General features: G+C 56.0%; 1 protein-coding gene across 2 annotated transcripts in view; it reads left to right on the top strand.

The window, feature by feature from the left end:
* Znf423 (zinc finger protein 423) overlaps positions 1-13,132 on the top strand; it is a 317,088-nt gene that overhangs the window by 135,090 nt on the left and 168,866 nt on the right. The window lies entirely within an intron of this gene.

Genomic DNA, 13,132 nt, shown 5'->3' with positions numbered 1-13,132 from the left:
GAATGTGGAGCAGGCGCGGGCCCGCTGCTTGCCAGGCCGAGGTCTGTGCGAGCAGATAAAGTGAGGGGCTGGGGGCCTGGAACAGCTGTGCCGGCCTGGCTGACTGGGGGAGGCTGATAAGAGCCCAGAAGGAGCCCAGGCGGGTAGCATGGCAGCGCCAGAAATCTGACGGGGTATCACGACTGGCAAAGAAAGTTAAACAGGGCCGGATCCGGGGGACGGTTGGCAGACCTGCGGAGAGAGATAATGGTAATTGATGGAATCAAAGTCGCAGCACAGCCTTGTGTTTTCTTGGCAATTAATTCCACCCCCCTCCCCAATTTCTAACCCCCTGGCATCCTTGGAGCCCGGGATGCCCCGTGAGCAGTCTGCACGCTCAGATAATCAGCGCATGCCCTCTCCTTGCTTTGGGGGGCAGGAGCAAGGGAGATGCATGTGGCCAAGAAAAGGCACAATTAGAGGCCCGTTTTTATTTATTTATTTTTATTTTTTTTTTAATTTATTACAAACAAACAAGTCTCAGAAGAAAACCCCGCTGAAAAGTTAAGGACGGGTTACTCTGGGAGCTCATCTGATCTGGCTCTGGAAGGGAAGGAGGGAAATCGATGTCTTTGTTAAGAGGGCTGCACGTCTCCTGGCCGGGCAGACGATGTGGAGTTGGGCCAGCTCCGTGTGCACTCTTGTGCACCAGAACACACACACACACACACATGCACACACACACACACACACACACACCCCTCCAATGATGGTGCAGGGCAGGGGCCTCAAGACAGGACCTAGTGGGACAGGGCCGCTACCACTTGCCCTGTGCCTGTCTCTGCCCCGTGTCCCGTCTACCTTTTGTCTCTTGAAGGCCATCCTTTCTGGACAGTGGGCTAACTGGGCTACCTCCCCGTGCACAGGTGAGGCTGTCAACGGGTCTTTTGTTGTGTCACTGGCAATGTGCACACACTGGGACACACCCACTTCTAAACGGCGAGTGACCGGAGTGACCGTCCCACTCCAGCCTGGGTGCTCCCCCCACTCGCTGCCTGGCCACGGCTTGCTGCTTTAAGCACCTCCCACTCTGCTCCAGGGAGGCCCCCGTGCTGGTTCTAGAACCTTAAGAAAATAAAACACTCCAAAAAATTGCTTTGGAGTTTCTGAAATTAAAATCGGTCTATCCACAGTCCATCGGTGCATCACTCCATGTCACCCCAGGTCACTGGAAGTCCTGTAAAGGAAGCGATTGGGAGCAGCTTTCTGGATGACTCTACCTGGGGCTTGTCATCCACTCCAGGGTTCCACCTGGTAGGTAATTAGTATTGGAAGGGGCTCTCGTATGGCCTCCTGTGGCCGCCATATGCCAGGGAGACTTTTTAAAAAATCCCCGTCTTATCCGCCTTCCACCCAGTCTCTGCCTGCCCTTCTTTCCCGGGGGTTTTCCTGCCAGCCGTCTCTTGGGTAGTTGACATCCATTCTGCACCCAGAATCCAGGTGACAGACCAAGCCAGTGAGGCAGGAACTGAGAAGCTTCTGGATTTATTCTGTCTGTGCATCCGTCCCATCCCACCCTGGCAAGGGACTGGAATTGGCCTTGCTTGGAAGCTGGGTCCAGAGGGTGGGGAACCGCGGAAGGTCCTAGAACGGCAGGGCCAGCCTTCTGCTCTGAGATGGAGGACATTCCTGCACCCGCCCTCCAGCAGCCCCCCTGAGCTTTGTCTACTCCACAGGGTGGGAGGAAAGAGGGTTTGGAAAGGACCCCACCTCCCCAGTGACTTCTGAGCCATCAAAGCCAGGCCGCCCGCCTCCAGGCCCCTCAGCTCCCCCTCCTGAAAGGCCTCTGCAGGCCGGCAGCTGTTTGGGGGCCTGGAGAGGAGAAAGGGGGCTGGTCCTTTGTCCCTTGGAGGAGGCCTCCCGGAGGCCCAGGCCTGCATGGCGGGCAGCCACATTAACCTTCTACCCTGGGTGGGTGGGAGGGGGGCTTGCCTGAGGTCAGGCACATAATGAGGCCAGGTCCCTGGCTGTCCCCTGCCAGGGCTCTGGCAACAAAGGCCCAGTCAGGCTGCACAATGAAGGGGAGGCTGCTGGGTGGGGGCGGGTAGGTGCGGCCACAGCAGGCCTCTGTGGCCCTGGGTTTCCTTCCAGCCCACCCCATGCTGAGCACTTCAAAGGGGCAAGTGGAGAGGCCGGCCCAGCCAGGCGGCCCGGGCCTCCTTCTCCCAGAGCCACCGGAGGTGGAAAAACACCTTGAGAACGTGTGGAATCAAGTTTTTGGCATCTGGCGCTGCAGGGAGTCCCTGGTATGGGATCTTTCTGTGGCGGTCTTGTTCCCCTCTTTGTTTGGAGCTGGAGTTCAGAGTGGCCCATGGCTGGAACCAGCGCTCCCCAGCCTTTTAATAACGACGAGGAGGGTGGTGATGAAAAACATCCTGTGTATGAGGAGGCGCGTTCCTGCATTCAGAACACTTTCTCTCCTGCGTCTCAAGGCCTTCTGCCTGTTTGGCTGAGGAACAGGGAGGAGGACCTCTTTCAGGTGACAGGAGAGGAGGGAGGAAAGAGTCATTTCCAGGATACAGCCCTCGGCTCCTTTCTCCTCCCCATCTCCCCGGGCTCCCACTGTAACCCTGAGAGCGGGGCATTTGGTTCCCGTGGTGGAGATGAGTCCACTGGATCCTAAGAATATGGGCAAACCGTCTGCGACCGCACGGCTGCCTTCCCCACGGGCCCGCGTTGGGACTCTCTGTGTTAGTCAGCTTTTCATTGCTCTGACCAAAATATTCGACATAAACAACTCAGAGGAGGAAAAGTTTATCTTGGCTCAGGATTTCAGTCCCTGGCCATCTGGGAGAGACAGGAGTTGGGGATAAGATACAGTCCCCACGGGTAGACTCCCCAGGACCCGCTCCTTAGTGGGCCCTCCCTCTTATACTTTCCACCACACAGTAGTATTCCATTCAGGTTATGATTCTTTCAATGGATTAATCCACTGATGAGTTCAGAGCCACCACGATGGAGTCACTTCCCAAGGGCCCCGACTCTGAACATTGGTGCATTGGGGAAATCAAGCCTTCAATACCTGAGTCTTGGGGGGACACTTCATATCCAAACCACAACGGTGACTCTTGTTAACTTGCTGGAGATCTCCGTGCTTCTGTTTCCTGGTTTGTGTAATCCTGGGATAGGGCGTGTAAAGGCCCGGAGTCTGGCCCACAGTACACGCTCAGTAAACAGAGCTGCGCTCCTTGTTCTGAAACGATGCAATCTGGATTTTGGTCCAGACCCTTCAGGCTCCAAAGCTAGTTTTATTTTTGCTTCCTGAACAAGTAAAATCATCCGAAGGCTGCTGAGGGATCGTGCATCTGACTTGCGTGGTGTAGACCTCTGGAAAGGAGAAGGCCCAGGGAGGGAAGGGAGAGGCTCTGGTCCCAGGGTGAGCAGGTGCTGGTGTGGAACCAGACAGGCTGCCGCCGAGGGCTGTCCTCCCCGGTCTTCACCAGGTGGCGGGGTGCAGAGTAGGTGTGGGACACATTTCTCCTTGTTTTACTTAATGGCAGAGGTGATGTTCCTCCAGTGACAACCAGACCGGGTCTTGTATCTTGGAGATGGTCAGGAGTGTCTCCCAAGCTCTCCCATCCCTATTAGGAGCTATTAGGAGGAACCAAAATTTGGCCACCTTGTCTTCTTTATTGTCACTGTGACCGGGAGGAGTGTGCATTGGAGGGAACATGGAGGAGTCCTGCTCCGTAGAAGGGAAGGGCTTCCCTTCCTCCTCCAGAGGCAGCCTGGGTCCTGTGGGAGGAGTGTCTGTGGCAGGAGAGGGAGACCCGGGGCCCTGGGCAGGCAGAGTGCAGGAGGGAAGGAGGTCAGTGAGTGCCTGGTGTTGTGGCCGCCTGGCCAGGGACCCTCCTGAATCCTGGCTGGCTCAGTTCGTCCACCTTCCCGTATAAGAAATGAACAAATGATATCAAGAGGAGAGATGGATTTAAAGCAGTTTGATGAAGCTGGGGAGAAGCCTGGGCAGCATGCTTTCCAACCCCTTCCTACAGACGGGCAGAGGCTGGATGTTTTTGCCACATAGGCCAAGAAGGGTTCCGTGCTCAGAGAAGTGGCCGGGGGCACCAAATGCGTGGAGTTAGGAATCTGACGCATCCAGTCCTGCGGAGAGTGCCCCTAGGATTGAGTGGGACCCTCGTAACCGTTAGTAGGAGGAGGGCTGGCTGTGTTTAGTGGATTCACTTTGGCGCACATATGATTTTTGGTGGGGAGGGCGAGGAGAGTCACCGTCTGCTAGGCAGGGTGCTTGGTGCTTGGTGATTCCAAGCTGAATATGAGCGGCCCTGACTCTCAGGAGTTTCCTCTTTCCCCTCCTCCCTCCTTCTTCCTTTCCATGCATGAGAGATCGGTGACGCCTTCTCATTCCTGTGCTCACACAGGCGTCCGTCCGTGGAAATCAGCAGGGCTGGAGGAGGGGGTCTGGTTCATGAGGAAAGAGGTCGCAGACAACCTCTGCAACCTGGAGGTCGCGGTGGCCCTGCCACCAGCTGACGGTGTGGACCGGACTCCATCGCTGAGCTGCCCTAAGCTATCAAAAGATTCGCCCGTTGGCCCGAGTGATGGCCCTGCTCTGGCTTCTTTCAGCTGCAAGGAATAGAGATTCACTCCAAGTGGCTCAAGAGGAGAGCTGCAGGCCTGGCCGGCTCCTCGGAGGAGCTCCTCTCTCTTGGCTCTCGTTTCCTTCCTATCTCAGCTTCGTTCTCTGCGGGGTGTTCAATAGTAGGAGAGGGCAGGTTAGTGCCCCTGCGCCCCGTGGCTCCAGGCTCTTCTCCTGTTGCCCAGGTAAGGCTTACCCACAGGGTAAGGAGGTCTCAGGATTCACTTCGATGGGCTCCGGTTCCTTCTGTGTTTATCCCCAAACCAATCACTGTGGCAGAGGAATGCACGTCCAGGCCAGGGTACCTGCAGCGCACCAGAAGGGAGGCAGTGTTGCTCTGTGGAAGGCGGAGGTGGAGGCTGGTCGGGCTGAGAGGCCATGATAAGCATCCCTTAAACTCTGTTCATGCTGGATCCCGACTGGAACCCGGCTGCCGGGTGCTGATCCCAGTTACGCTTCTTGCTGTGTGTGTTGGACAAGTTACTTAACTTTCTTCGCCTGGTTTTCCTCATCTGTAAAATGGAACTAACACGGGTACAGGCCTCATAGGATTGTTGTGAGAATGAAATGCATTAGGGCTCGAACAGTGCTTGGCGTGTTAAATAAAGCACTTAAATAAACACGAACTCTTCTTATTTTCATTCTTTCATTTATTCATGAACTTTTATGCGCCCAGAGGAAGCAAGGGAATAAATCAGAGTCTCTGTCTTTGCAGAACTCACGAGAGAAGCTGTGATTAGTTTTCACTCATTTGTCTGAGAGATACTTCTTCGGCACCTACTGTGTGCCAGGCTATGCTGGGGATGTAGGGGCACAGGAACAGCCCCATGGAGGTGGACAAAGTGTCTGTACTGAGTCTTAGTTTCTCGGTTAAGCGGGAGGGGCGGGAGTATCTTCTGCAGAGACTCTCTGCATAAAGAGAACAGGTGTAGGAGTGTGCCACAGACCCGGGAGTGGCCTGTATCTGGCGTGTCACCAGTGTCACCATTAGGTCCTTCAGGGGTCGTCCACCCCAGGGGTTTATCCCAGCCACCTCCCTGTGTCTCTTTCGTGAGCCTCCCTTCGGTGTGGCTGGTCCACTTGGGCTTCCGAGCTGCCATCAAGATGGATGAGGTGGCCACAAGGCCTCTGTGGCATCTGTGGGGGGTGAGGGTGGGGGGGTGGGGGTCACGCTTGGGTTCAGGTGTGGGTCCTTGGTGGAGCCCATCCCCCACCTCACAGCAGCAGGGGCCTGAGCCTTGACTCGGGGCTCCCTTGGGGGTCTTGGGTTGGCTCCGCTGTGGTCTTTCTGGGTCGTTTCCTGAGGCAGGACCTTTGGCTCTGCATACCCAGAATGAGTGCCCGGATTCTGCTGCAGAGGAGACGGGGAAGGAGAAAGCCTCTCTTTTTTTTTTTTTTTTCTCTTTGCAGTACTAGGATCGAACCCAGGGCACTCCACCCCTGAGCTACGTCCTCAGTCCTCTCAACATTTTTATTTTGAGACAGGGCCTCCCTACGTTGCCCGCGCTGGCCTTGAACTTGCCATCTTCTTGCTTCAGACTCCTGAGTCGCTGGGATTACAAGGGTGCACCCAGCTAAATTCTCCCTCCTAGCTCACAAAAAGGGTGCTCACCTGTGACGTGCTCTGCCTAAGAAACGGGGCTGCAGGTCAGCGGTGCCACCCTCAGCTCCAGGGGCATGGTGATCTATGACTGGCCCCGGGCCACTCATCCTCACAGCGCTACGAACCAGCACTTACCTGTGCTGGCCACCCCTTCTCATAAGCCCCCTCCCCTTTTTAATAATCTCACAGATACATTTATTCATGTCATAAAGTAAACAACACCTATGCAATTGTGCCGCCCTGTCCCCATCTGACAGCTCTCTTGCATGGACAGGGAGACTGACCTTTCATCTCATGTGTGCTCCAGGTAAAACTGTCGAATGATGACCAGGGACAGAGACAGGACTTCACCTTTTGAAGCTTTCCTGCTTTTGACTTTATATAAACAACAAAGTTCATCAACCCTGTTCCGACCCAAATCTCCCGGTAAACTGGGTCTGACTGGGCTTCTTTAGGATGTGAGCGTTGGTCAGGATGCTTTGAGCCCCATGGGGGCAGGACCAATAGCTGAAGCCACACCGAAGCCCCGCAGACGGTGACTTGACCATGTACCTCATCTCTCAGCGCCCTCCACGTCTCTCTTAGATCTATTTTTTTTGGGGGGGGGGGGTCCATTATTTTAGCCTAAGAAGAAACCAAGGCTCAGAGATGCTTAGTAACTTGCCCAAGGTCACTGAGGAACGTGGCAGGGCCATTTCCATGGCTGTGACCCCAGAGCCCCCAGGCTGTTCTGTTGCGCAGAGTGAATGTTGGCAGAGGATCACGTGTCCTCCTGAGGGTGGCTGCTTTTCTGTCCACAATTTAGAAATGTCACAGACCAGAAGTTGCCGGGAGGACAAAGATCTGATAGACCCAAGGTCTTCTTCTTGCCCCTTCTATCTATATGTCCACCCCAGGTCTCTGTGGACCAGGCCGACTCCACTCTGCAGGGCTCTCTGCCCTGGCCTGGCCCCATCCTTCCCAGCTCATGAACAGAGCCCCTCCTGGTGACCAGCGGCCCAGCCAGCAGAGCCCCGAGCCCTTTACTCACATCCGGGGAGATGCCTGTTGCGACGGCTTGCAGACCCCCGGCCTCTCGGGAGCCTTGGCCTCCTGCCTCCTGCCGCACTCCACCTGCTTGCCATCTCTGTTCCGGGGTCCCCGTCTCCCTCGGTTCCTCTGACCCTGTGCTCCCGGGGACACCTCATGGTGCTGCTGTCATCTGGCCCCCTGGGACGCAGGAGGCTTCCCACAGGCACCACCTGCCCGGGTATAGATGACTTCCTTGCCACATGGCTCCTCTTCCAGAACCTTCCGGTCTGCGCTTTCCCCTGAATGAGCTTGTGGACAGGGTGGGAGCTCTGAGGAATCTTGAGGGAAATGACGTCCTGTCATGAAAAGAGGAGCCTGTGTGGGGTCTCCGTGGTCCTGTATTCAAATTCTTTCTCTGCTCCAAGCCTGTGATCTTTGGCAATCTGTGAGCCTCAGTTTACCCCTCTGTGAAACGGGGCCACCCAAGCCTCCCTTGCCTGGTGACGGGTGCTGGAGTGGGGTATTGTGTGCCAGTAAGTGGTGGTTCTGCTCCCCCCCGACCCTGAACAGGACACCAAGTGAGGAGCAGAGGGAGGGGACGTCAGATGGGGCAGGGTCTCAGCCACAGTATGTTGGCAGAGGATCAAATGGGTGGAGTCGGCAGAGGTAGTTCTTGGCTGTGAGCTCTCTGTGCAGGGTGGGGTCTCTGAGCTCTTTGAGACTCAGTGGGTCCAAAGGCGTGTGGGAGGAAGAACGGCCCTCCCTGCTGTTCCTTGCAGGGAGGAACTGGACAGCTCTGGTGACACCCAGCCTGTCCCTGTCCTTATCCTTGGTAGAACTAAGTGACACTGTCAGCAGCAGCACTCTGTGCCTTTGGGGTCCCCATGTCTGCCCCATGGAGGTTGCTTGCAGCAGAGCTGAGGGACTCCTGGCCTCTCTCTGGCCATTCTTGAGTGGAGGGAGGTCAGTGGGTGTTCCCCTTTCGTGTACACTGTAGGCAGCCCTCGACTCTCAGAAGAGGGGGGGGGGTGGGCTTTGGGTATTTCTGAAATTACTATGGGAAAACAGCATGTCCTTGCCCAAATTTGCCCCAATTCTTTACTATGTCTTAGGCCGTAAGCGATGACATTGATGAGTCAACAAACATAAATAGGAACCAATTCCCCTGTCCTAAGTCTGTTGCTACAACAGAATACCACAGGCTGGGAAATTTGTAATCAATAGAGGTGTATTTGGCTCCCAGTTCTGGATGCTGGGAAGGCCAAGATTGAGAGGCTGCATTCTAGTGAGGGCCTTGCTGTGTCATAACATGCAGAGGGCATCACATGGGCCAGAGTGTCCGTGAGCAAGAGAAAAAGAAAGGAACCTTACTCTGATGATAACCACATTAATCCACTCACAGGAGTCCATTCAAGAGGGCCAAGCCTGCGTGACATAGTCACCTCTTTAAGGTTCCATCTGTCAACACTGTTGGATTAGGATTAAAATTTCAACACACAAACTTTGGGAACACACTCAAACAAACCATAGTACCCCCTTCATCCCTATACCCAGACCTCCTTATGCCTACGATCCCAAACCAAGAGCCCTTGGAGGGCCTGGGGTGCCAGCCTGGGGAACCCATTAGGGTAGGAGGGTCCTGTCCAGCTTGGGCTCAGGTCTCTCTAGAGCCTCCTGAAGTGGACACTAGGGGAGTCATTCCCAACCAAATAGGACTCACAGCCATTAAACCACCCTGAGGGTTATAGGAAGAAAACTTGTCGCTTCCAAGGTCTTCTGAGCCCCGCCCACCGCACCACCCGCGGGCGCTGTGAATGAGTACCTTTTCTTAGTGAGTTATTCACTTGTCCCGTGAACAACACAGTTATACTCCATCAATGGTGCATGTGTCTTAAGAGCGTTCATGTTTAATTATCTAAATCACTGTACCTTTAAAATGCACTACTCCTGTGGTCACCTTGGCCTGTCATGTGTTCATCTGTGAACCTACCTGGGATCTCGTCCCGGGTCAGGTCATCCTCTAGCCTCACGTAGCCTCTGGAGGAACCACCTGGCTGCCCGCGAGGCCCCTTCCTGCCTGGGGCCTCTCCTTGGCCTCCCTGGCCCAACCCTCCATGGACCTCCATAGGGAGCAAGGGGTGGGCCTCCGCGTGTCCTTCCTGATGGATGATCTTTTGGCTCCTCCTCTCAATACAAAAGACGCGAGTCCAGGCCCAGAGTCAGTGATTTGTAATGCGTTTGGAGAGTCCATATTGCAATATTAGCCATGACTATCTGCTGTGTGGAAAAAGGAGGAGCTTGCGTTTGAAGTTTAATCCAGCTTCTACTTAAGCTCAGTCCCTGGGCAATCCTTTTTTCTGCCGCTGAGCTCAAACAGCCGGTTCTCAGGTTTGATCTGCTGCCCCACGGAGCCCTGCCCAATGTGAATTTGAAGAGTTTTTTTCCCCCTCTCCACCAGGGAGACTTGCAAAAAAAGAGAGAGAGAGAAAGAAAAAAAAGTGTCACCGAGGTTCTGCCACATCAGCTCTCACGGTGGGTCCCTGGGTCCTGCCCAGAGCCCCCTCTGGCTGTTTTGGGGGAGGGCAGCTGGACGGGGGGCCCACGGGGCTGCAGGCTTTCCCAGGGGTGGCCTTGTCCCTTCCTCCGGGGTCCCAGGAGCCCCTCCGAGCTCTCTCTGCGGGTGGACGGAAAGCCCTGGGGAGTCTGGGAGTCCTGTCTGGCATGTGGGGGGCAGAGAAAAAGGAGGGAAAAAAGAGAGGGAAATGAAAGGCGAGAGTTTGTCGGGAACTGGTGCTGGTGGTGGAAACGGGAGCCGCAGCAGGACAGGGCCCGGTGGCCTTCAAAACTTTTCTTCTCCCCTCTCGCCACACGACTCGGAAGATGCAGGCAGTAATTAAAGGCCCCCCTGGCTCCTCATTTTCTGTGTCCGCGCCTTTGATCGGGCTCATGTCGGGCGGCTATTTTCATTGTTCCTGCCTTTCTTTCATTCTTTTTTGATGGCAGAAATGATGATCTTTGATTCCGGAGTCGGAGGTGGGCAGGGGAGTGCTACAGGTCTTACATAATGCATCTTTCACATCTTATTTTTAAACGCAGCATAATCAGGGCCGGCCAGAGGCCGGGCTTGATTTCCCTCCGTGGGCCGGGTGAGGTGGCCGCCGGTCCCACGGTGCCGGGCCCGGGGTAGGTGGGGGACAGGCAGGGAGTCCTCGGCGACTGAAAATTGCTCGAGGAGGCTCCCCCACCCTTTCTAAATATAACCTGGAGGGAGTTTTTCCTAATTGTTCCCCCGATGGCGAGAAATGGGCTGAGCCAGAGCAGGTCTGGGAGGACTCTGCCCGCCCAGTCTGGCCTCTCCTGGTGTCGCCGCGGGAGGCCAGCTCCTGGTTTATTAGAGGACGTTAATAAACTATAGGGGACAAGCCGCAGGAGGGGGTATATGAACTGGAAACTCAGGTGGCTGAGATGCAGAGGAAGTGTTCAGCCCGACAGGGGAGGTGGGAGGTGGGGAGGTGAGTGTCACCAACAGGCAGGTCCCAGCAGAGATGGGGAGGGGAGGTTTCTGGTTGGGAAGGAGCCTCGGGTCCAGGCCCAGGTGAGGGGATGTGCGGCTAGGGCAGGGACTGTGAACAGGGGTGGTGACAGGGGTCTAGCAGATGGGGCTGGGTGAATCCACGTCAGCTGCTGGGGGCTGCGCCTGGTGGGACCAAGATTCTGGGTATCCAGGGTAAGCCCGAAGTTTGGGTCTTTATCTAAAATCCCTTGGGAGGTAAGAAGGAAGATGTCTTTCTGTCTGCTGGGAGGTGGGCACCCTGGTGTGGCTGCAGAGCCTCAGGACAGGTGGCCAGGGCTGGCAGGCCCTTGGTCAGTGTCTTGCAGCCTCTGTATGGGGCACAGTTCCAAGGGCGGCCACCTCTGGCAGGGCTGCAGGGACACTTCCCGCTGTGACTTCCACTGGGCTGGAAGGTTTCTGCACACCTCGTGTCACCTCCACCAAGCGGGTGCCTGGTTGTCATGAAGGTGTGTCCCTCCTGTCACCTGGCAGGACAGGGCCTCTCTGTAACCTGCTTACCTTGCCCGGACTCGAATGCCAGAAATTTCAGGCACTGAATTCTTCAGTAGGTCTTTATGGAGCACCTACTGTGTGCAGTACTCTGTGTTAAGTGCTGAACATACAGTGCTGAGCAAGGCAGGTGTGGATTCTCCTCCCTGGTGGAGCCTCATAGAGAGCTCATCACGTCAAAAACCACACACAGCAATGGGTCACCTAGTGACTGGGACACCTTCTGGTGGCTCTGTGGTTAGGCGATTTCATCATGGCACAAACCTCACAGAGTGCACTTCCACAAGCCTCGAGGCCTAGGGCTCGCCTGATGTGGCCGCAACACAAGGAAGGGATGCGTGAACACAGGGGCACCCTGCTGCTGCTGCGGGGGGTGGGGGGTGAAGGGGACCGTTTTACAGTGACCTTTTTTTTTTTTTTTTGGTCCTGGGGATTGAACTCAGGGGCACTCGACCACTGAGCCACATCCCCAGCCCTATTTTGTACTTTATTTAGAGACAGGGTCTCACCGAGTTGCTTAGCGCCTCAATTTTGCTGAGGCTGGCTTTGAACTCATGATCCTCCTGCCTCAGCCTCCCCAGCTGCTGGGATGACAGGTGTGTGCTCCCGGCCACGGTAACTTATTTTTAAAATAAGTATGAGGAGGATTCTATAAAATAATGACAAAGTGTGTTACGAATACATGAATCGGTAACAGTCATTTACCATCCTGGTCAGGCACCGTGTACTGTGTGCTATGCTTCACGTGTCTGTTGACACCAGCGTCACCACAAACACGTGAGCACGGCCCGGCACCAGGATAGCGTGACGGCGGCCACGCCATGAGGTGATAGGAGCTTTTCGGCTCAGTTACAGTCTTGTGGGACCTGGTGTGTCCTCGATTGCCCACTGAGGGACACGTGGCTGTGCAGGGCAGGCCTGCTGTCCTGGGGGCAGTGAGTGTGCGGAGCAGGAGCAGGAGAAACTGAGGCCCATCAGGAGGGTGAAGGCCGGAAACCAGTGCAGAGGACGAAAAGCAGCCATGGGGCCAGTAGAGCAGGGCGGGCAGAGACCAGGGCAGTGGTCAGCAGCTGGAGGAGGGACTGTGTGGGTGGTGTCGGGGTGGTGAGGGGTGCACGTGGGGGGGCCCCGGGGGCCTTGGCATCAGTGCTTTTGCTCACTGTGGAGCTCAGTGCTCTGGGCAGGTGGCCTGGGCCAAGTGAAGCCGCTGTGGGGACGCTGCAGGTCCTGGAGATGGCGATCAAAGGGCAGGTTCCAGAGCCTCGGCAGAGGGCAACCTTGACGGACTTGGGGGTGGATTAGGTGTTGGGGACAAGGAGTGTGGAGTGCCTGGTGGTCTTTGGCTTGAGTGTTGAGTGAACAGAGAGGTCTGTCCCCTCCTTGTCCCCAGACAACCTGTGCTTGACCCCGGTGCCCAAATCGATGTCTGTGGAGGGGACCTGCTCTGTGAGGCCACTGAGCTGCTAAAACACGTTGGAACGAGGGTGCTACTGGACCCTGGAAGAGTTTGCACTGGGCCATCCCCTTCCTGGGGCCAGGCCCTGAGAACATCATGGCTGCCACCTTCTGGAGGGAGGCCCACCTGCTGGCCCTTGAACTGTCTACCTGGCTGGGCTGCCTGTGCCCGCTGGCTGCAGCCCCAGGTGGAAGTGGCCCATCCAGCCTTGTTGCTGGCTGGTGAATCCTTTTGGCCTGCCTGGCTGGGTTGGCATTGACGGTTCTCGGGCCCCTGCCTCTCTGGTATCTCCATCCAGAGCACACGACCTGCTTCGCTGGTGTGCAGAGCCAGCGGCCTGCCCCCGCCCTCCCCCACTGGCAC

The sequence above is a fragment of the Ictidomys tridecemlineatus genome, chromosome 15 (genome assembly GCF_052094955.1).
Source record: "Ictidomys tridecemlineatus isolate mIctTri1 chromosome 15, mIctTri1.hap1, whole genome shotgun sequence".
Taxonomy (NCBI): Eukaryota; Metazoa; Chordata; class Mammalia; order Rodentia; family Sciuridae; genus Ictidomys; species Ictidomys tridecemlineatus.
The sequence above is the reverse complement of the archived record's forward strand: the minus strand, read 5'-3'. Positions and strand labels throughout refer to the sequence as shown.